Source organism: Aotus nancymaae, unplaced genomic scaffold (genome assembly GCF_030222135.1).
Source record: "Aotus nancymaae isolate 86718 unplaced genomic scaffold, 86718_ANA_hifiasm-v0.15.2.pri h1tg000016l, whole genome shotgun sequence".
NCBI classification, from domain to species: Eukaryota; Metazoa; Chordata; class Mammalia; order Primates; family Aotidae; genus Aotus; species Aotus nancymaae.
This window is the reverse complement of record NW_026988428.1, coordinates 31325501-31348453: the sequence shown is the minus strand read 5'-3', so window position 1 is coordinate 31348453 and position 22953 is coordinate 31325501. Positions and strand designations below refer to the sequence as shown.

Genomic DNA, 22953 nt, shown 5'->3' with positions numbered 1-22953 from the left:
GGGTTTCACCATATTGTCCAGGCTGGTCTCGAACTCCTGATCTCGTAATCCTCCCACCTCAGCCTCCCAAAGTGCTGAGATTACAGGTGTGAGCCATGGCACCTGGCAAGCCAGAGTATTTTTGTAACCTAATCTCAGAAGGAAAAGTCCACCATTTTTGCCACATTTTATTTGTTAGAAGTGGGTCACTAGGCCTATACTCGTGGGGTAGGGGATTATACAAGGTGGGACAAACAGGAGGTAGGGATTCCTAGGGGCTGTCTTAGAGGCTGCCTACCAAATCCATGTTCATTTTCATGCAGGAACTTAGCTGACTAGTTTCTACTTCAGTTACATGCTTGCATGGCTATACCTGGGACCTCAACATCACTTGGAATTTTATATTCTCCAAACTGTCACCCTCTGTGCTGGCTATATTGACCACAACTTGTCATTCTCTCTACTTGTCCCACCTCTTCACTCATATTGGACCATCCTTCAGAACAGACATGACTGTATGCCCTTTTCAACCTTCCTTGTTATAGCTTGTTAATGCCATTCCTGTCTTACTCAAAGCTCCACACAGCGAGCTTCCTGTGGTTGGCTAGTTATGTATGGGTATGCTAAAGACCTAGCACACTCACACTCCACACTCTTCTGTTTAATTTGTGGCATTGTCACTTTCCCTTCCTTCACGTTAGGGAAAATCCAGCATTCTCTGGCTTTTTTCCTACTCAGAAAATCACACCATGATGCGGGTGCGGTTGCTACCTTCACCTCGTCACTACCTCTCTTCAGGTGGTGAATTCATCCCTACCGAATTTATCCAGCACCATTTCCAGAGCTTTCTCACTCTCCTCAAGTCTCTAAACCCACCTTCACTATTCTGGGTCCAGTCTTAGGTTTCCTCTTGTGGAAGGCCATTCCCAGCTTTGCTATCTCCACTTTAGAACGTCCTCATCTCTTACTCATTGTTTTTTCCCTCTTGTCTCAGAGGAAGGGGTGCTGATCATCCTCTCTGGATCTGAATGTTCCATGTGTCCTTACGTCCTATCTTATCCCACTTCCTCATTGACTTTGCTCCATCAGTTCCTCTCCCTCCCTCCTTGCTGCCTTTCCTTCAGCTTGCAAACAAGCCCACAGTAAAAACAACCTCCACCAGTCACCTACTTAAGCAACTACTTCATCACTTTCTTTCCACTACTAAGTTTATTTTTAATTTTATTACAATCTCCAAACATATAGAAAAATAGAATACCATAATATATTCCAATATATATGCACCTGGTTTTTAACAATTGGTCATATTTGCTTCATCTTTCTTTTACTGCAGTATTTTTAAATTAAATTCTAGACATCATGACATTATACCCCTAAATACTTTGGAATGCATCTCTAAGAAAATCATTATCACAACTAACAAAATTAATAATGCTAATGTCTTAATATTGTATAATAGACCATATTAAAATTTTTCCAGTGGTCTCAAGAAATGTCTTTTGCACTTATTTTTTTGAAGCAAGATTAAATGAAAGACCATGCTTGCACAGGTTGCTGTCTTCCTTAATTCTCTCTTAATTTCAACAGTGTTCTCTCCTCTTTTTTATGTCATTGAATTGTTGAACAGATTGTCCCATTGTCCCTATTCAATGTCCCTTCTGAATTTGTCTGATTGTTTGTGGGTTTTGGTGTCATTTTACATGTTTGTCTAATCCCTGTATTTCCTGTAAGCTGATGGTGAGATAGAAAGGCTGATTTCAATTCAAGTTAAACATTTGGTCAGGAATATTCAGAGCTGGTGCTTTCAACTTTATATTGCATGCATTTTAGGCACATTACTCATGAGTATTGCATGCAATTTAGGCATATTACTCATGAGTGAGTATTGCATGCATTTTAGGCACATTATTCTTGAGTAGCTAGGACCACAGGCATATGCCACCACTCTGGGCTAATTTTTTCATTTTTTAAATTTTTGGTTGAAACAGGGTCTCACCATGTCTTCCAGGCTGGTCTCAAACTCCTGGGCTCAAAGAGATCCTCCCACCTTGGCCTCCCAAAGTATTGGGATTACAGGCGTGAGACACCATGCCCAGCCACATTTCCTTTTTATAAAAATAATTATGATAATAATTACCTTGTTTTTTTGTTTGTTTTGTTTTCTATGTACTTGTCTCAGTTGATCATTTCTTCTCCCGGAGTTGTAAAATTTCTCTGTATATTCTGTGGTTAACACATCAGGTAATTTGTCAGTTTCACAGTTTGGGTACCGGCCCCCCCGCCCCACCATCTTTTAAAAATAGCCTTTCTAGCGGCCTCAATTGTCCTGTTTCTATCTGTGACTGGCTGCTCTTTAGGTCTGCTGCACTGCAGGTCACCTGGGACTTCTGTCATTCCCTTCTCTTCTCTCCTACATAAGATTATTTTGCTTGGATTCCACGTATGCCCCTTTCTTGGGTTCTCCCATTGTTTTGGTGAAACACCTTCTCCAATAGCTTCCTAAGGAGGGGTGTCTGGGGCCGGACGCAGTGGCTAACACCTGTAATCTCAGAACTTTGGGAGGCCGAGGCGGGCAGGTCACTTGAAGACAAGAGTTCAAGACCAGCCTAGCCAACATAATGAAACCCTGTCTCTACTGAAAATATAAAAAATTAGCCAGGTGTGGTGGTGGGTGCCTGTAATCCCAGCAACTCAGAGGCTGAGACAGGAGAATTGCTTGAACCCAGGAGGCGGAGGTTGCAGTGAGCAGAGATCATGCCATTGCATTCCAGCCTGAGTGACAGGGCAAGACTCTGTTTCAAAAAAAAAAAAAAAAGAAAAGAAAAGAAAATGGGGGTGCCTGGACGTAAATTTTTTGAGACTTTGCATATCCAAAATGTCTTTAGTCTACCCTTACATGTGATTTGTACAGAATTTAACGTTGGAAATCCATTTTGATGACAATTTTGGAGCCATTCTTTCATTGTTGTCTAGCATCTAGTATTGCTATGAGAAGCTTAATGTCATTCTGTTTCTCTTTCCTGCATGGTCTTTTTGGTTTCTCATATTACTTTAGGATTTCTGGCAATTAATTCTTGTAAATTTTCTTTAACTACTTGACTATTGCTCTCAATTTTTCTCTGTTCTCATTTTGAAATTTTGATCAGTTGGATGCTAAATTTCCTGTGTTGAGCTTCTAATCTTATTATCCTTTCCTTCCTCTTTTCTGCTGGTTTAGAGCTACTCGTAACACATTTTCCAATCCTTGTATTAAATTTTCTATTTCTGCTATTACATTCTTAATATTTACAAATTTTTCTAATTCTCTGAATATTCCTTTTTAGGAATATCTTATTAATGTTTCAAAGATGCAATACTTTGTTATCTTTCTAAGAATATTAATTATAATTATAATTTATAAGCTTTCTTCTGTTCTATCTACTGTTTCTATTCCTTATAAGTTGGTTTTGTTTTTGTTTTTGTTTTTGTTTTTTGAGGCAGAGTCTTGCTCTGGTGCCCAGGCTGGAGTACAATGGCCCTGTCTTAGCTGACTGCAACCTCCACCTCCCAGGTTCAAGCAATTCTCCTGCTTCAGCCTCCCAAGCAGCTGGGTCTACAGGTGCACGCGACCACACCCAGCTAATTTTTGTAATTTTTTTTTTTCAGTAGAGACAGGGTTTCACTATTTTGGCCAGGCTGATCTCGAACTCCTGACCTCATGATCCACCTGCCTCAGCCTCCCAAAGTGCTGAGATTACAGGCGTGAGCCACTGTGCCCAGACATAAGTTCATTTGCAAAGGTTTGGGGTTTTTCATTTTCTTTTTTTTTTGAGACAAAGCCTCGTTCTGTTGCCCAGGCTGGACTGCAGTGGCACAGTCTCGTGTTCAACCTCCGCCTCCTGAGTTCAAGTGATTCTCCTGCCTCAGTCTCCTCAGTAGCTGGGATTACAGGCAACTGCCACCAAGCCTGGCTAATTTTTTGTATTTTTAGTAGAGACAGAGTTTCAACATGTTGGCCAGGCTGGTCTCGAACTCCTGACCTCATGATTCATGATCTACCTACCTTGACCTCCCAAAGCGCTGGTATTACAGGTGTGAGCTACTGTGCTCAGCTGGTTTGGGTTTTTTTTTTCTATCTTTTATATTGGAATCTTTCTTCTTTGTATCTTCTAGTATCTGGTGACCCTTGATGGTCTCTTGATTTAAGAATAAGGCAATAAAACATCCATTGGAACCTCTGTGCATGGCAGGTTGATTAGGCAGGGCTCTTTCCCTCTTTCCCCAAATGCTTTTCTCTTGGGGAGCCAGCAACTCCAATAACAAATATTCTTATCTCCTCCCTGAAGATGGGGTACTATAAGTCTGTCGGCCAGTGTCTAGAGCCAATAATATAAAAAGGCTGGAGACCTTGTTGTTCAATATGTAGACTTTCACTGAATGCCCAATAGTTGCAGGGTCCAGAGTTGTTCTGGTTCTGTACATGCACGCATTTGTACAGAGTGTAAGGATGTTGTGGACCATTATAATGATGATTTTTTCTCTTGGTGTGATGATATTTTTCCATTTGAGGAAAAGAAAATTTGAACAAAGGAGTAACACAATCTGACTTACTGTTTTAAAAGGCCCACTCTTGGGGACAAAAGCAGGAGTAAACTGAGTGGGTTTCAGGATAACCTGGATGAGAGATGATAGTGGCTTGGACTATGACAGTGATGGAGGTGGTAAAAAGTTATTAGAGACAATTAAAAGATAACCCATGAGTAATTATGACCCAACTGAGCTTGGGTAACATTCATTGGGTAGTTATTGGTTAACCTTTGTTTTCCTACTCTAGAGGAACTTTCTCTAGTAATGCTTAGGAGCAGAGGTTGGGATGGAGAATGCAAAGGTGACCACCCCATTGGTGGGGATTGGTATGGCTGTAACAGTAAATGGGCAAAGACGGTTATGGCTTGGGCCAAGGTGGTACTAGTAAAGGTGGTGAGAAGTTTCCAGACTTTGGATTTATTTTGAAAATAGAACCAACAAGATTTGTTGGTTAGTAAATTGAGCATGGAATGTAAGCAAAGGAGAGAAATCAGGGTGACCTTTTTTTGGTTGTTGTTGGAGTTTCCATTAGTGATAATGACAAGACTTCAAGAAGACCAGATTTTGTGGGAAATATCAGGAGCTCATTTTGAACCCACTGAGTTTGAGATGCCTTTGATACATCTAAATGAAGATGCCAAGTTGGCAACTGGATATATGAGCATGGAGCTCAGGAGAGTTTAAAGAAAATTTTATTAGTTAACATTGTTGCGGTAACTAACAAGCACCAAATCTCAGTGGATTACAGCAACAAACATTCATTTCTTGCTCTTGCTGCATATGGGCTACAGACTGATTACAGCTCTGCTCTAAGTTGTGGGCCAGCAATAGGTCTGATTCAAGTGTCTTCTAATCTTGGGCCTAGGCTAAAAGAACAGCCCCTGTCTGTGCTATACTCATGGCAAAAGGCAGAAGCAAGAGAGGCCAAACTAAACAATTCAATCCAATTTAAATCTCTCCTTGCATATGGCGCACACCACGTATTTCCATTCTATTCCATTCCACCAGCCAAAAAAAAGTCACATAGTTCAGTCCTGCAATGTGGCAAAAAATGTATACTCTGCTCAGCACAGGAATTTTAAGACAAATCCAAAGGGTGCAGATGTATAATACTCATAGAAGGGAGAGAGCATTTTGTGGTAGATTATAATTTAATCTACCACAAAATGAGTGTAGATAGTAAAGAGAAGAAATCCAAAGACTGAGATATTTCAATATTCAGAGGTCAGGGAGATAAGGAGAAACCAACAAAGGAGACTGAGAAGGAAGAGATAGTAAGGTAGAGAGAAACATTGGAAGTCAAGAAAAGAAAGTGTCTCAGCCGGGTGCGGTGGCTCAAGCCTGTAATTCCCAGCACTTTGGGAGTCCGAGGCAGGCGGATCACAAGGTCAGGAGTTCAAGACCAGCCCCACCAACATGGAGAAACCCTGTCTCTACTAAAAGTACAAAAAAATTAGCCTGGTGTGGTGGTGGGCACCTGTAATCCCAGCTACTTGGGAGGCTGAGGCAGGAGAATTGCTTGAACCTGGGAGGCAGAGGTTGCAGTGAGCTGAGATCATGCCATTGCACTCCAGCCTGGGCGACAGAGCAAGACTCGATCTCCAAAAAAAGAAAGAAAGAAAAAGAAAAGAAAGTGTCTTAAGTGTCTGAAGTCTCAAGAAGGAAGGAGGGATCAGCTGTGTCCTATGCTGCTAATAGGTCAAGCAAGATGGAGGCTGACATTGACCATGACATTTAGCAATGTGGAAATACTGGGTGATAGTGATAACAGAGTTAGTACTACAGTTTGAATATTTGTCCCCTCTTACACAAGTTGAAATTTAATTGCTATTGTGACAGTATTAAAAGGTGGGACATTTAAGAGATGATTAGGTCATGAGGACTCTACCCTCACAAATGGATTAATGTCATTACCTCAGAAATAGAGTTGTTATCATTAGAGTGGAATCCTTATAAAAGGATGAGTTAAGCCCTGTTTTGCTTCTCTTACACTCTCTGCCCTTCCGCCATGGGATGCTGTCCACCATGGGATGATGCAGCAAGAAGGCCCTGGCAAGATGCACTTTTCAATCTTGGACTTCCCATCCTCCAGAAGTATGAGCCAATAAATCTCTGCTCATTATAAATTACCCAGTCTGAGGTATTCTGTTATAGTAGAACAAAATGGACAAACACATGGGGGAAAAAAAACCTGATCAATGTGAATTCAAGAGAGAATGAGAGGAGAGAAGTTAGAAATAACGGGTATGGGCAGGCTACTCTTTAAAGGAATTTTGCTAAAAGGAGAAGGTAGGAAATGGAGTAACTGAAGGGAAAAGTAAGGTGAACAGTAGTGTTTTTGTTTGCTTCTTTGTTTTGTTTTGTTTTACAGTAGGAATAAAACCATGGTTTCATGCTGATGAAAAAGGTCCAATAGAGAGAAAAAACTTGATGACACAAGAGATAAAGGAGACAATTGCTGTAGTGGGGTTCCTAAATCGACTAGAGGGAGTGAGATCTAGCACAGAATAGAGGACTAGACTTCATTAGGAGCATAGACAGTCCATTCACAGTAACATGTGAGAAGGCAGAGCATGTGAACACAAGTGCAGATAGGTGAGGAGATGTGACAGTGAGAACATATGTCTGATTGCCATTATTTTTCAATAAAAATAAGATACAACTCATTAGTTGAGAGTGAGGGTGGGGAGAAGTTTTCAGAGGCTTGAAAGTTAGGAGAAAGTCTGAATAGTCTAGAAGAATGAGAGTCTGGACTAAGGAACAATAATGACTGGTAGGTAGTCATTAGGCACTCAAGTAAGGTTAGTGATGGTTATGTGTTTTTCCCTCCAACCACATTTAGCTGCAGAGGTGCAGTGCAGATTTAAATAGAGAACTGGATTTATCCTGGTAACAAGCAGGCAGAAGTTTAGATTTAACCAGGATTTGGAAAGTTAAAAATAAATCAATTAATTAAAAGTAAGAAGGACAAGACAAGGGAATTTAGGATGTACGCAAGGTTATAATGATTGATTGCAGAATTTAGGTTGAATAATAATGAAAATTGGCACATGACATAGATTAGAGACAATAAATGATTGAGGAATTAATATAGGTGCAAATATATTTGAAAATGGTTAGAGTCAGAGAATAAGCTTTAAAAACAGAAGATCTTGCCTGTAATTCCAGTCACTTGGGAGGCTGAGATGGTAGGATCACTTGAAGCCAGAAGTTCAAGACCAGACTGGAAAAAATAACAAGCCCCCTGTCTCTAAAAAATAAAAAATAAGACCAGGCACGGTGACCCACACCTGTAATCCCAGCACTTTGGGAGACTGATGCGGACGGACCACTTGAGGTCAGGAGTTCACAACCAGCCTGACCATCATGGTGAAATCCCACCTCTACTGAAAATACAAAAAATTAGCGCAGTGTCTTGGTGGGCACCTGTAATCCCAGCTACTGGGGAGGCTAAGTTAGGAGAACTGCCTGAACCCAGGAGGTGGCAGTTGCAGTGAGCCAAAATCGCAGCACTGCACTCCAGCCTAGGCGACAGAGTGAGATTCCGTCTAAAAAAAATAAAAATTTTAAAACTTAGGCGAGTGTAGTGGCATGCACCGGTAGTCCTGGCTATTTAGGAAGCTGAGGCCGGATGATCGCTATAGCCCAGGAGTTTGAGGCTGCAGTGAACTGTGTGATCATAGCACTCTAGCCTGAGCAACAGAGGGAGACCCTGTCCCTCAAAAAAGAAAAAGAAAAAAAGAAAGTTCAGAAAATGTGATGCTTAAGAATGACATTATGGAGAAGTTGCAGTTATTTATTGGTAATGATAAGATCTAAAGCAGCACTATCCAGTAGAACTTCAGTGGAAGAAATAATATTTAAATTTAATATATTTAAGATTTAAAAGCAACATGAAAAACATGATTACCATATTGGACAATGCAGATCTAAAGGGATAACCATGTTAGTGAGTTGCCAAGAATGGAAGACAATATCATGGAGAAAAGGAGGCCAAAGAACTTAGAAGTCAATTTTAAAATCACCAAGAATTATGAAAAGAATAATATTGGAGTAAAAGTGAACCACCAGATAAAATCTTCAAGGAAAGATAAGTGTCTCTGGATGCAAGAATGAGTGTATATAACATGGAGCAGAAGGGAGTGGTATAGTCCAATTACATGTCAATCAAAACAGGTTTCAGGAAGGAAAGAGGGAGAAAGATTTAGAACCACCAATGCAAGGAGCACACCTACACCTTGTCCAGGTCCAGTGTGGCAAAATGCTTTGAAAGTATCTTCTTTCATTGCAAAGATAAGTTTGTGGATTGCCTTATTACTTATTTATGGTGTCACCTGTCAAATAAAGGGTTTTATGTTTAAGTTTGACAATTAATCCTTCCTTACTCTAAGGTCATAAATATATTCTCTTGTTTTAAAAGTGTTATAGGTTTGCTTTTCATATTTAAGGTTTGGTTTAGTTTTTTTTGTTTGTTTTTGTTTTATTTTTTGAGACAGTGTCTTGCTCTGTTACCCAGGCTGGATGCAGTGGTACAATCACGGCTCACTGCAAGCTCCACTTCCTGGGTTCAAGCGATTCTCCTGCCTCAGCCTCCTGAGTAGCTGGAATTACAGGCATGCACTACCCCACCCAGCTAATTTTTTTTTGGATTTTTAGTAGAGACAGGGTTTCACCATGCTGGCCAGGCTGGTCTCGAATTCCTGACCTCAAATGATCCGCCCACTTTGGCTTCCCAAAGTGCTAAGATTACAGGCGTGAGCCACTGTGGCCAGCCTATTCAGTTCTTACTGTGTCTTTGTCCTTCCTCTTCCAGTCCACAGCTCTGTATAATGCTATAGCCTCAGCAAGAGAAGTGGAATCAGCTTTGTTTTTTAACTGCCTATTGTAAGTGGATTTGGAAGAGATGGGATATTTCAGAAGTCTTCTGATAGTTTTATAATTTTATTCTTAACCATTCAAACCTTTTACTAACCTGGAGTTAATTTTGTTGTAATTTTTATATAAGGATCTAACTGTTTTCCTCCAAATATTTAACCACTTGTCCCCACATCATTTATCAAAGTATTTATTGAATTGCTAATTTTTGTGACTGCCACTTTTTTTTTTTTTTTTTTTTTGAGGCGGAGTTTCGCTATTGTTACCCAGACTGGAGTGCAATGGCGCGATCTCGGCTCACCGCAACCTCGGCTCACGGCAACCCGCCTCCTGAGTTCAAGCAATTCTCCTGCCTCAGCCTCCCGAGTAGCTGGGATTACAGGCGCGCACCACCATGCCCAGCTAATTTTTGTATTTTTAGTAGAGACGGGGTTTCACCTTGTTGACCAGGATGGTCTCGATCTCTTGACCTCGTGATCCACCCACCTCAGCCTCCCAAAGTGTTGGGATTACAGGCGTGAGCCACCGCGCCCGGTGACTGCCACTTTTTAAATGGCCCTCATATCTGTCTTCTTATTTATAGTCCCATTGTTACTACCCCAGTCGAGGTCACTGTTATTCTGCCAGCTTTCACCTAGGTTGCTGCCATGACCTCCTAACTCTTGGTCTCAATCCTTATATATAGTACAGCCAGAATCACCTTGTGTAACACAAAACTGGTCATGCTACTCCCTGCATACAGCCTTCCAGTGGCCTGTTGATCATGTCATGCACTCCTTCCTTTCCAGATACGTGTCCTTTGCTTCTGTCCTCACCCACTGTATTTTGGATGACAAACTGATCCATCCTGTAGGTTTCACTAAAGTGTTACATCCTCCAAAAACAACCTTTTGTGATCTTCCTTGAGCCCCAGAATAGGGACTTCTTCTAGATGGTGCTATACTCTCCCATACTTCCCCCACCATAGCACTAATTATGCAGAATAGCCATTTCTTTTCTTTCTTTTTTTTTTTTTTGAGACGGAGTTTCGCTCTTGTTACCCAGGCTGGAGTGCAATGGCACGATCTTGGCTCACCGCAACCTCCGCCTCCTGGGTTCAGGCAATTCTCCTGCCTCAGCCTCCTGAGTAGCTGGGATTACAGGCACGCACCACCATGCCCAGCTAATTTTTTGTATTTTTAGTAGAGACGGGGTTTCACCATGTTGACCAGGATGGTCTCGATCTCTTGACCTCGTGATCCACCCGCCTCGGCCTCCCAAAGTGCTGGGATTACAGGCGTGAGCCACCGCGCCCGGCCCAGAATAGCCATTTCTTATTTGCTTTCCTACTTACTTCTCTCCTAGATTATAAGCCATGTGAGATAAAATTTTGTTTCATTTCTGAGTCCTTAGCACCTCACACATAATAGATTTCTGTTAATTTTTATTATTTTTATTTTTTATTGATACCTCATACATGTACATATTTTGGGAGTACCTGCGATAAAGGAATACATTCATATAATTTGGAAAGTTCAAACCAGTATAACTGGGATAGCCATCACCTTATATATTTGTCTTTTCTTTATGTTTGAAACATTTCAAACTATTACCTTCTAGCTATTTTGAAATATACAATAGATTGCTGTAAACTATACTCACCCTACTGATCTATCAAACTCTAGGTCTTATTTGTTCTGTTAAACTGTATACTTGTACCCATTAATCAACCTCTCTTCATCCTTGTCTTCCCCTCTACTTTTCCTGGCTTCTGGAAACTACCAGTCTACTCTCTATCTTCATAAAATTCACTTTTTAAGTTCCCACATATGAGTGAGAACATGTGATATTTGTCTTTCTGGGCTTGGCTTATTTCACTTATCATAATGACCTCCAGTTCCACCTATGTTGCTGCAAATGACAGGGTTTAATTTGTATTGCTGAATTCCATCTTTTATATTCACCACATTTTCTTTATCCATTCATCCATTTATGAGCACTTAGGTTGATTTTATATTTTGGCTATGGTGAATAGTGTTTCTTTTAAGAAATGTCTATTTAGATCTTTTGCCTATTTAAAAATTAGATTATTTGGAGTTTTGCTACTGAATTGTTTGAGCTCCTTACATATTCTGGTTATTAATCCCTTGTCAGATGGATATGTGAATTCAGTAAAAATTTATCAGCTATACAGTATACACCAGACACCAAGCTAAACAATGGGAATACATAAGAAAGAAAACAAGAAAGACAAGATCATCTCCCTCACACAACTTATATTCCAGTGAAAGACAAAGACAATTAACCAAACAAATAAATAAAACAATTACAGCTTATATCGGGAAGACAATAAACAGTTGGCTGTGACAGGGAATAATAGAGGGTCCTACTTAGATAAGATGACCAGGAAATTCTGCCTTGAGAAATTGACATTATTTTGGGGGGGCCATTGTTTTTGTTTTTGTTGTTGTTGTTTTGAGACGGAGTTTCACTCTTGTTGCCCAGGCTGGAGTACAATGATGCAATCTTGGCTCACTGTAACCTCCACCCCCTAGGTTCAAGTGATTCTCCTACCTCAGCCTCTCAAGTAGCTTCGATTACAGGCATATGCCACCACACCCAGCTAATTTTGTATTTTTAGTAGAGATGGGGATTCACCATGTTGGTCAGGCTGGTCTCAAACTCCTGGCCTCAGGTGATCTACCCTCCCTGGCCTCCCAAAGAGCTGGGATTACAGGCGTGAGCCACTGCACCCAGCAGAAATTGACATTGAAGTTAAAAATTAAAGAATGAGAAGGGACCAACCATGTGAAAAGCTGAAAGAAGAGCATTACAAACAGAAATAAGAGCAAGTGCTAAAATCCTGAAAGAGGAAAGAGGTTGGTGTGTTCTAGGAGCATCGATTGCAGAGGACATTTTTTTTGAGACAGAGTCTCACTCTGTCACCCAGGCTGGAGTGCAGTGGTGATCTCAGCTTACTGCAAACTCTGCCTGCCAGGTTCAAGTGAGTCTCCTGCCTCCTGAGTAGCTGGGACCAGGTATGCACCATCATACCTGGCTATTTTTTTTAGTAGAGATGGGGTTTCACCATGTTGGCCAGGCTGGTCTCAAAGTCCTGGCCTCAAGTGATCCACCCACCTCGACCTCCCAAAGTGCTGGGATTACAGGCATGAGCCACCAAGCCCAGCCTACAGAGTGCACTTTGACTGCAGGGCTGTGACTGAGGAGATAAAGTACATCGTGCGAAGTTGGCGACTTCAGGCAGGTGTTCCGATCACACGGGGGTCTTTTTAGCCATAGCCAGGCACTTGGATTTGTTCTAAAAGGTTGGAAAAACATAGAATGGTTTTAAAGAGGAGAATGACATGTTCCAATTACATTTTAGGAATTTACTCTGGTTATGTTGATAATGGAATGTAAGGAAGTTTCCATAAAAGTGGAGAGACCAGTCAGAAAGCCATCAGAGTAAACCAGGAGAGGAAGAACAGTAATGTAAACTGGCACAGTCCCAAGTGAAGATGGGGAAAAGCAAATGAATTCAAGATGCATTTGGGAGGTAGAATCCCATTTGGACTGGCTGATGAACTGACAATGAAGGATAAGGGAAAGGAAAAGGATTTTAACTCCCAGACTGCTGACTTCAGTAACTGAATGAATAATGCTACCATTTATAAGATACAAATAATGGGGGAAATAACTTGGGAGGGCACAGGGATATCAGACATTCTATTTTGACTGTGCTAAGTTTGAAATGTTCGTGACACAACAAAGTAGAGATGTCAGATAAGCAGTTTCAATATAGTAATCTGGGGCTTAAACAAAAGGTCTAGTCTTGACACATACATGTAGATGTCATCGGCATGAAGCGTTCAAAAGTGGGTAAGATCCCTAAAGTACAGAGTAAATGTGGAGAAGACCTTAACAATATTAAGAAACCAAGTTCGAGACAGTAGGAGTGCTCATTGTTACTATGGCATTGCTTCTCCTAGGCTGCCTCACTAACTGAGCTAGGGAAATACATATATGCATATACATATATAGGTATTTACACATATGCATTTATATATATTATATATATGCATACATGCATTTACATCTATATTTAATTATTTATTTATTTTTGAGATGGAGTCTCACTTCTTGGCTCAGGTTGTAGTACAATGGCATGATCTCGGCTCACTGCAACCTCTGCCTCTCAGGTTCAAGTGATTCTCCTGCCTCAACCTCCCCAGTAGCTGGGATTACGGGAGCGCACCACTATACTCTGATAATTTTTGTATTTTTAGTAGAGACAGGGTTTCACCATGTTGGCCAGGCTGGTCTTGAACTCCTAACCTCAAGTGATCTGGTGGGCTGGACCTCCCAAAGTGCTGGGATTACAGGCATGAGCCACCACATCCGGCCCTATGTTTATTTTTTATATCTATTTTTATATATTGAAAACCATAAGTTCACACTGATAGGTTCAATTCTAATCCATTGCCACAGGGCTTACTGTAGCTTTCCCCTTCCATGTTTATACCTCTTTCCTCTGAGATTGAGCAACTGGACTGTCATTATCATTAATATTCTACTAATTTGCTTAATCTCCCTGCATGTTGCCAATTTCCTGACACCTTTAGGGTACTCTCTTGCTAGAACACTCTTCCTTCCCAGGCCTGGCCCCCAGGAGGCTGCCTTCTGGAGAGAAAGGGAGGAAAGTTCACTTTCCTTATTTAGGTTCTGCACATTAAGTATAGTCTTTGGCATTTTATTTATTTTTTTGCTATTTTGAATAAGCATATCTTTTTCACTATATTTTCTGTTCATTGCTTGTATTTCAAAAGGCTACAATATATAGTTTCATTTTTTTCATATTTGCCAATTTGAAGTGAAAAAAATAGTTTGCATTTCATTACTCGTTGGTTATTAGTAATATTGAACATTTTCAAGTGTTTATTATTAATATTAACATATCAAGTGTTATTTATTACTTGTTACATATTTTAATGTATGTTTCCATGAATTGTCTGAATCCTTTGTTTTTTTCTACGGAAATGTTTCATTACTTTTTTTTTAAAAATCAACTTTCTTGAGTTCTTTTTTATTATTATTATTGTATTTTTTATTATTATTATTATTATTATTATTATTATTTTGAGACAGGGTTTTGCTCTGACTCCTGGGCTGGAGTGCAGTGGTGTGATCTTGGCTCACTGCAGCCTCCACCTCCAGAGCTCAAGTGATCCTCCCTCCTTAGCCTCACAAGTAGCTGAGCCTACAGGCATGCATCTCCACATCTGGCTAATTTTTAAATTTTTTTTTTTTAGACACGGGGTTTCACCATGTTGCTTGGGCTGGTTTCAAACTCCTGAGCTCAAGCAATCTGCCTGCCTCGGCCTCCCCACGTGCTGAGATTACAGGCATGAGCCACTAAGCCCGGCCTTGAGTTCTTTATAAATTCAGGATAATTGTTTGTTGCAAATATTTTCCAAGTTGACTGTTTTAATTTTTCTTCATTTTTTAAATTTACAGAATTTTGATTTTTCTTTTTTTTTTTTTTTTAGACAGAGTTTCGCTCTCGTTACCCAGGCTGGAGTGCAATGGCGCGATCTTGGCTCACCGCAACCTCTGCCTCCTGGGTTCAGGCAATTCTCCTGCCTCAGCCTCCTGAGAATTTTGATTTTTCATATGATCAAATATGTTGGTCTTTTTCTTTGTGATTTCTTATACTATTTTAAGCTTCAAACATTCTTTCCTATCCAGAGGTCAGATATTCACCTATGTATTACTTTAGCTAAGCATTTTTAGGAAATTTAAATTTTAACACTGTATCCATCTAGAATTTATTTTATTACATTTTTAGCCAATTTGTGGATAATTCAAATATATTAGGAATATTAATCTTTTACCTGTCACAACTGACACAGCTTTTTATTTGCCATTTTAACCTATCTCCTTTTGATTTTTAATATGAAGAAGTGTCCAATTTTTTGTATTTAAACCTACTAATCTTTATTCTAGAGACCCCTCTCCTTGCTTTTCAGCTTAGAATGACTTCCCCTATCCGGAGACTTAATGAACATACACTTACACTTTCTTTTTTATCTTCCTTTTCCACTCCTCTTTTTCTCCTCCTCCTTCTTCTTCTTTAGCATGTGCCTGAAGGCCAGCTTTAAGTAAAACAGAACCACTAACCTAGCCCCAAATCACTTTGGTCTCTTGGGGGTCTTACAGACCAAGAAATACGTGGGATTGAGGTGGATTTTTCTAACACACACTCCCCTCCTTTTCCCTCCTACATAAAAAGCAGTCCAGTGTTGAACTTCCCAATAAGTGTATGTATATCTGACAATTCATAAACTGCTGAAGTGAAAGGTGGCCTTTAGATATTCCGTATATAAATTTAGCCATTTATACAGAGGGAATGAAAAAAAAATGGCCTGATTCTGATCAGATGCTGCTTGTTTCTCCTTACACCACGGGGTTCTGTTCTATGTCATTTCCTTTGAAGTCAGTGGGAGCTCTGTGCAGGACGGCAACACGAACACCGGCCTCTATACATGAAGGTGAGAACTGCCATTACGATAAACTATTCAGCAGTGTGGTGGAGGGAGCATTGGTTTAACACACTTGGTGGCTACCCTGCAGATCCCACTGTCTGTGAGAGCTTTGTTCAACTGGAGCAAACAAGAACTTTTTGAATTTTGACATACAAGGGCTCATTCAGCAGAGCATCCCCTGTTATGAGAGGAGGCACAGTGCTGGGCAGACATTGCAGTTTTTAGCCAGCACATGGAGGACATTTCTCTCATTCTCTCCATCTGTAAAGAGTCTGTTTTTAAGACCCCCAAAATGGTTTTCTATAGATTAGAGAGACATATAAATATTTTTACATGTTTGTACCTAATTACACAAAAAGGAAGGCAAAGTGCAATTGTATAAAATAGGTAGGCCTTTTCAAAATGGAAAGAAAGAATTCTTTGAAAATTTTAGTTGAAGGGGTTATTTGATGAAAAGCAGAGCTCATAATAGAAACAATGAAAAAAACTTTGACATGGAGAAAGTATTGAAAATGAAGAATCATCTATATTTGCTTTGTGTGTCAGGAGCATTGTTTTGTTCACTGATCAAGAGTCTTTCTCCCTCCACCCCTTGTCACAATGGCTTATGTGCCATTTATTAGAAACCTAAATCAAACAATGCTTTCAGTTATTAGTCTACAAACATCTGAATGAGAAGTCAAAGACCAAATTTCCCAAGGTGATTTTTTTCCCTCCACATCCCATCGCCTGACTTTGTAATGGTGGTGCACCCTTCCCAATTCCTTCACACATCATTCTGCTCCTGTCTCTAGGCCTTGATTTGAGCTGTAGCATATACTCAGCTTCAAGACCCCTCACTTACAAGCACCCCTCCAAGGGCAGTACACTAGTGTTTTATATTTGTAATTTGTCCTGTTGTATAGCATTCATTGAGCAGGCATTTCCAACTTACAGTTTTGAATGCTTTTTCAGGACATGTGTATCCATCTCTGTATATAGAATACTTTTTCTTTCTGCAGGCCATCAAGTGGTTAACATATAGACAGTATTTAAATCCTTGGGACTGGATGAGATTACCAAGGGAGGAAATGTAGATGAACAAGAAGAGAAAGGACTGAGTTCTGGAGCACTACAAATTTAAGAGACTAGGAAAAAGAAGAGAAACCCAGAAAATCTACCTTGGAGATCACTTCCGAATAGTACACTGAGAGCAGCATCATTCTTTGAAATAATAGTTGTAATGTAATGTAATAGTTATCAACTATTCCAGTATGTGAACATGCCCTTTATTCAAGCAGTTCTCTACCAGTAGCTTCTTAACTGGTCTTTCTGCTCTCCGTTTATCCTCATTTCAATCCATTGTAAATACTGCTTAGGTTAACCTTGGATTAATCTTATTTATGCCTGGATGAAAAATGGAAAAATTGGACAAGTATAGTACATTGCATTTATATAATGAAATACATTGCAATTCATTAAAAAATCATGTTGAAGAACCATAATGTTGAATAAATAAAACATAATCCCAGTCTCCACATACACAAACATGCACACACAAAAATATATGACCAGAAATAAAATGCTATACATTTATCCATCGAAGTTCAACATATTTATGGATGATGGGTTTCCAGATAATTTTTATTTTTATTTTTTATTTTACGTTGATTGATTGATTGATTGAGACAGAGTATCGCTCTGTCACCCAGGCTGGAGTGCAGTGGTGCAATCTCGGCTCACTGTAACCTCTGCATTCTAGGTTCAAGGGATTCTCCTGCCTCAGCCTCTAAGCAGCTGGGATCATAGGTGCATGCCAATTTTTATTCTTGTTTTAATGGTTTTCTGCGTTTTGCAAATTTCTTCATAAAAAATAAAGATTTTTAGAAAGCATACTTTAATCATGTTGCTTCACAAGAAACCAGTTCTGATTCTTTATTACCTAAAAAGTTAATGCCCAATTATCTTAATTTAGTAGTCAAGGCCCTTCAGAGTGGAGGCCCACCCTACTTAAAGTTTTCTCCTACTTGGCACAAACCCTTTGTTGCAGTTAAAAAAGATCTGCTCAAGGTCTCCTAGATGTGCTTGGTACTTTGCTGCGTCTGTACTTTTATGAATGCTGGGATCCTTTTCATGTCCATTCTTTTCCTATAATTTCCACAAATCCTTTAAGACATGATTTAAATTCTATCTCTTACCTAGTCCTAAGACCATGAATGAGGGAAGAGGTCTCCAAAAATGAATGGCTCTGTTATTCATTCAGCATTTACCACAGGATCCTTAGCGTTATTATGGTTCCTTTTTTTTTTTTTTGAGATGGAGTCTTGCTCTGTCACCCAGGCTGGAGTGCAGTGGCGCTATCTTGGCTCACTGAAACCTTCGCCTCCCAGGTTCAAGCTATTCTCCTGCCTTAGCCTCCTGATTAGCTGGGATTACAGGCACATGCCACCACGCCCGGCTAATTTTTGTATTTTTAGCAGAGACGGGGTTTCACCCTGTTGGTCAGGCTGGTCTCAAACACCTGACCTCATGATCCGCCTGCCTCAGCCTCCCAAAGTGCTGGGATTACAGGTGTGAGCCACTGCGCACGGCCATTATGCTTCTTTTTCTATAAGCCCATAATGTATTTCCCTAACTAGCACTTTTATGCACTTAGAGGACTTGTTCTGTAACTTGGAGTTCTTGACATTCCCCTGACCTCCTATGCACAGTGAGTATGCAACAAGCATTTGTAGTAGTTTAGATTCAGGGTTATTTCAAATAAATATAGTTTTTGAAATTTGAAATAGTTCTGGATCTCTCTCTTTCTCTCACTCTGTGGGTTCTGTGTGCATTGAACTTGCTAAAGGAATAACAGATTTGCAGCAGTTAATTTCCTATAAGGGAAAAATTTAAATAAACGTAATTATAAACTATTGCTTAAATATTTTTCCTGCCCCAAAGGTCATTGGTTATTTTTACTTCAGGGAACATTCTCTTTTTACAGTCTCCTGAAATATAATGTAGATTTACTTTTCTTCTTTATTCCCTGGTCCCAAATATAATCTCCACATGTGCTCTATCTTTGTAGGTGAAATACTTCCTGCCTCCGTGAAATCCAGCTCCCAGTGAATTTCTGTTGGTTTAGAGAGCAACTTGAGGATTTCGCATTTGGCACCATTCAATTTCCTTGGCATCTCTCCATAGTCACCATTTAGAAAGCTCCTGGTCGGTAGGATTTCTCTCCATCATACACTCTGTAGAGATTAAAAAAGGATTGTATTACATGGGCTTGGAAATGTGATGGAAAATGAAATTTGCCTTAGCAAAAATGGAAGCTTTTGAAACTCAAGTTGCTCTAACAGGACCCTTAGACAGGAATAGTTTTTAGGGGAGTAAAATGGTAGATATGGTATAAGTTCCTTATTTAGATTGCCATTAAGTAAATATCACGATGTATAAAATTGCTCACTCAAAGCCATTTGCAAACAATATGATTACATGTATGTATTCAAAAATATTGGTGCATATATATGGATAAAGCAAGCTCGGATTAAGATCTTAAGAAAGATCATAAGCACTAAAGAGCTTATGGTGCATAGTAAATAGTATTTTACTGTTTAAGATTAAAACCATGTTAAAATTAAGTTAGTATAAGGAAGTCCCAACAAGCTCCAATTTTTTTTATTTCTATGCATTTGTAAAAACACAAATTTCCTTCTTTTTTTGACACATGTATAAGATCTTTATTATCAAAAGATTCTCTAAGAATTTCACTTTGGTAATTTTTTTTTATTCTACATTGAAATTTTAACCATATTTTTCTTCTTCTGTTTTGTAAATTACTTAAAAATGATTGAAAATCTCAAAATTCTTTAAAAAAAGGTTTTTGGTGGGGCCAGACACATACATGCCTGTTATTCCGTTATTCCTGCTGCTAGGGAGGCTGAAGCAGGAGGATTGTTTGAGCCCAGCAGTTCGAGATCAGCCCAGGCAACATTGTGAAACTCCATCTTTGGGGTGCCTTAACCACATAGTTTCACGTTACCACTGGGTTTTCTTTATATGAATATAAATGCACACGTAAAGACCTGGAAAGCAACACACCAAATCATTTATAGTGGTTACATCTGCAGAGAAGAATGGGCTGGGGAATGGGGAGTGTTAGTGATGAAGAGGTACTTTTAAATTTTCCTTAATTTTTTTCCTAATTATCTATAATCAAAATGTAGTCATTTATTACATGCACAATGATTATAAGGAGTAAAAATAGCTGGGTACGGTGGCTCACACCTGTAGTCCCAGCACTTTGGGAGGCCAAGCAAGGCAAATCAGTTGAGCCTAGGACCAGCCTGGGAAACATGGCAAAACCCTATCTCTACAAAAAATACAAAATTAGCTGAGCATGGTGGTGCATACCTGTAGTGCCAGCTACTCAGGAGGCTGAGATGGGAAGATCACTTGAGCTCGGATGATCAAGGCTGCAGCGATCATGCCACTGCACATCAGCCTGGGTGAAGGAGCAAGAACCTGTCTCAAAAAAAAAAAAAAATCTAACCAGCCTGGGAAAATGAAATGTCTCATCTTTTCTTTTGACATCAAAGTTCAACAGTAACTTATATTTGATGAATTTTAAGATGGTAACCTAGAAGGCAGTGCCAATTAGCCTCCAAGTTGAATGGATTGACTTACCATCAAATAACATGGCCAGACTGCTGCCCATTATTATTTTTAGTTTTTGTTTTTTGTTTTGAGACGGAGTCTCACTCTGTTGCCCAAGCTGGAGTATGGTGGCGTGATCTCAGCTCACTACAACTTCTGTCTCCTGGGTTCAAGCAATTCTCCTGCCTCAGCCTCCTGAGTAGCTGGGATTAACGGCGCGCACCACCACACTGGCTAATCTTTTTGTACTTTTAGTACAGACGAGTTTTCACTATGTTGGCCATGCTGGTCTCAAACTCCTGACCTTGTGATCTACCTACTTTGGCCTCCTGAAGTGCTGTGATTACTGGCATGAGCCACTGCACCTGGCCCCATTATTATTATTTTTTTCAGATGTTGCTGCAAGTCATCATCACTGCTAACGTCTATTGAGCCCTTATAGTCTACCAGCCACTAGTTCAGAGTTCTACGTGTATTAATTTGTTGAACTCTCACAAAAATCCTATGAGGTACACCTCATAGGATTGTTATTATTGTAATTTTTATAGTGAAGAAATAGATGTTGGAGATTAACTGTCTTGTACGAGCTGGTCACACAGCTAGCAAGTGATGAGACAGATGCGTCACTGGCAGTCTGACTTCAGATTCTGCATAGGAAAGAGGAAGGGAGTAGAACTAGTCAGTGGCTTAAGATATTTACTTGATTTCATAGTTGGTATATATACTTTTGTCTAATTGGGAGGTGACTAAAGCCATCTGGGTCTGGTTGATGTGTTGGTTGAAAATTACTATTATTATGAGGATGATTATTATAGTATTTAGTAATTATGCAGTGCTTTATACTTCAAAGAGCTATGCTTTATAATCATTTATTAGCTATGTCTCACAACATCTCTAAGATATAAAGATGCATTTATCATGCATATTTTGCGGAAAGAGAAGCTGAGGCAAGGTAAGATGGGCAGTGTTTTGATAAAAAAGGAGTAAGAGTGGAAGGCAACCTCTTAAATTCCTGATACTACATAATACAATGTGGACGATAGAAATTTAATTAATTTAAACCTTTTAAAGCAAAGTGTCAGTTCCAATACTTGTTCATGATATTTAATTAAAAATTAAATGTAAAATATGCCAAAGGTTGATAATCATTCCCTTTTAGGTTCTCTATTTTGAGCTTTCTCTGCATTTGTGTCAATGTGACATTTTTGTTCAAATTCAACCTTGACATCTCTCATTTCTCCACGCAAGCACAATTTGACTAGAGATACTGGTTTTCAATGTCAATATTATATGGCTTCAAATTGCTTCCGTTGTTTGTGAAACCACATGCACAGAATTCTTCATGATAACGTTTAATAGAAACAAACTTCATGCAAGAATTATATGGAAATTAAAAGAAGTTTTAGACATCTGGCAGACTGTCCACTTCAAAATGAAGATTACAAACATGTCAATATGACTTGGGGTGGGAAGGGGAAAAGGATCTATGTGGGTTTATTTTAGTGACCTATAAAAGGCCTGGAAGAGATTTATGCATTCTTCTATAAATCTGGTTGTCTCTTTCAGTTGGGAGGCAGTCATGGCCATGAAACATGGAAAAGGATCAATAAATATTAGTTTAGTGGTTATGAGTGTGTCTCTGGGGACAGACTGCCTGGATTCTAATCCTGACCCCATCATTTGCTAGCTACCTGAACTAGCTTTGCCTGTGTCTCCATCCAGGGAAAAATTAATTAAAAAAAAAAAAAAAAGAATTATGCCCCATAGGGTTGTTTGTCATCAAATCTATTTAAGTAATTGCTATTATTCATCTTTTGTCTTTCCAAGGCTGCTGGCAAATAAACTTAGCTACAACTCCATTAAAACGTTGGTGGTAATGATATTTATAATTTGATGTCTGCACTTGTCTTGCTTGTTTAGAAATGGTACAATGTGGCCAGGCATGGTGGCTCACACCTGTTATCTCAGCACTTTGTGAGGCCAAGGTGGGCAGATCACCTGCAGTCAAGAGTTCGAGATCAGCCCGGTCCAACATGGTGAAACCTGGTCTCTACTAAAAATATAAAAATTAGCCAGGCATCATGGTGATCACCTGTAATCCCAGTTACTCAGGAGGCTGAGGCAGGAGAATCACTTGAACCTGGGAGGTTAAGGTTGCAGTGAGCTGAGATCATGCCACTGCACTCCAGCCTGGGCAACAGAATGAGACTCTGTCTCAAAAAAAGAAATGGTACAACATGGTACCCCACAACTGCTACCCCAGAAAAACAATTTAAAATTATCTCAAAATACATTGAATAGTGATGAGCACATGTAAAATCTGTAAGGCAAAATTCTATACTTGTTTCTTTAAAACATCCCTATGATCCCATATACCAGTTGTCCCAAACTA

At 39.6% G+C, this 22953-nt stretch overlaps 1 protein-coding gene across 1 annotated transcript in view; it reads left to right on the top strand.

The window, feature by feature from the left end:
* Positions 1–22539, top strand: part of YEATS4 (YEATS domain containing 4) — a 142950-nt gene extending 120411 nt beyond the window's left edge. Inside the window, exon 8 of the transcript XR_002477652.2 lies at positions 18991–22539. The gene's annotated coding sequence lies outside the window, so the exon portion shown is untranslated. The remainder of the gene's footprint in view (positions 1–18990) is intronic.
* Positions 22540–22953: the final 414 nt, after the last annotated feature.